The following is a 1,639-nucleotide window of genomic DNA, read 5'->3' as shown; positions in this document are numbered from 1 at the left end:
TCGCAAAACACCTCCGATGTGCCACAGTGACTTACATTTCGTTCCTAACGAAAACCTAATAAATAATCGTTTGTCCTGATTATGTTATGTATTTTTACATTTATCTCCCCTCATGACAGAGTCATTAAACTTAAGTTTTACCTTTAAAGATATTCCGTGATTTCATTCTTACTTCAGTTAGGAGTTATGAGATTAAAATGTACTTTACAGGTATGTTAGAAATCGTTTGGTACGTCTCTTACTGTCTTTAAAACCCATTTCTGCATCATCACTTAATCTAAATCACGTCAACACTGTACTTCACATAACAGGGGCAGGTGACAGGTTTGACACTGCATACTACTGACTGCTCGCTTTTATAATATAATGCAATCCCAGCACAGCCTTTCCTTGCGTTTTCATATGGAACAAATCTTTACCACAAGTAGTCTAATCTGGCATTTTACTAGATCTCAAAAGCTAAATGGTGAATGAAGTTGTGTAAAGGGTTTTGAGGGTTAAAAGCACCGTACAACTGAAAGTTCTTATATTAATTTATTGAAAACACTGTTCGATTACATTTCATGTTTGAAAGCAAGTAGGCGGTGAAAAAAATCAACACAGAAATTTAACAAATGTCAGTGATAATACTGACCTTGACAGAGATGATAAGAATAGCCTTTTCTCTTTTTCTGTAACTTTTTACAGCATGACAAAAATCACCACAAGATCTTTGTACCGGCTTTACGCCAGAAGAGGGCGTCATTAACGAGGGCGTTGTCCGTAGAATAAGAATTTATACCAAGAATAACACTAATACCTGGAGAGCTCTGCGTGGATTACGGCACTAGCATGCCGAGAGCTAAATACCTGGCGTGGAAGCCATTGCCGACAGGTGCGCCGCATTCCACCGATAATATTTAAAGGAGGGCCCCAGAGAATGGGCTCTCAGTTTATATTTAGACTTAGAGAGGAAAGGAGTTTGTGTGGTTGTTTCCTTTATAAGGGGCGCTAGAGAAACCAGGACGTGCTACCAAGGCCGGCTTCGGCTTATCTTTATGGCTCGGCGTCCTTGGTCTAACGGTATCAGTCATGCTAGATTGGGGGCTCTGTTCACGGTACTATTTCGCTGTACGGAGGAAAAAAGAAAACGAGTCATCAAACGGTCTCATAGTCAGTGCTGTAGTGGGGAGGGTGAAGATACAAATTCTTAAAACGGCTCAAGTTGGAAGAGACCATTGAACTCGGGCGAGCGGGGAGAAGATGCTGGATTACACGGAAGAGGCAACAGTCGAGTGTGACCTGAAACGCTCTCTGTACCGTTCCAGTTTTAGTATGTGTTTCCGTAACAGGATGGCGTTAATGTCTCAAGCATGCAGGAAGGTTGGGGGGGAGTCTGGCGGAGCTAGCCCATATACTGCGATATTTTTTCCTCCCAATTTACATTTTGCTTCTGTTGTGTTAAATGCAAATTGGGAAGCTTTACAAGTTAGTTGAAATGCATTCAATGCTGATTCTTTCTAACCCCAAAATATAAAAATAGTGTTGCAGTTCCCCTTTAAGTTAAGTCCAAATTACCTAGGCTTTGAAATCCTTTAAATTGAAAGGTGTCTTTTGAGGGTACTGAACAGTACTAATTATGTATTTCAGTAACTTTTAT

Source organism: Lepisosteus platostomus, chromosome 9, assembly GCF_059453375.1.
Source record: "Lepisosteus platostomus isolate fLepPlt1 chromosome 9, fLepPlt1.hap1, whole genome shotgun sequence".
Taxonomy (NCBI): Eukaryota; Metazoa; Chordata; class Actinopteri; order Semionotiformes; family Lepisosteidae; genus Lepisosteus; species Lepisosteus platostomus.
This window is presented reverse-complemented; position numbering follows the sequence as displayed.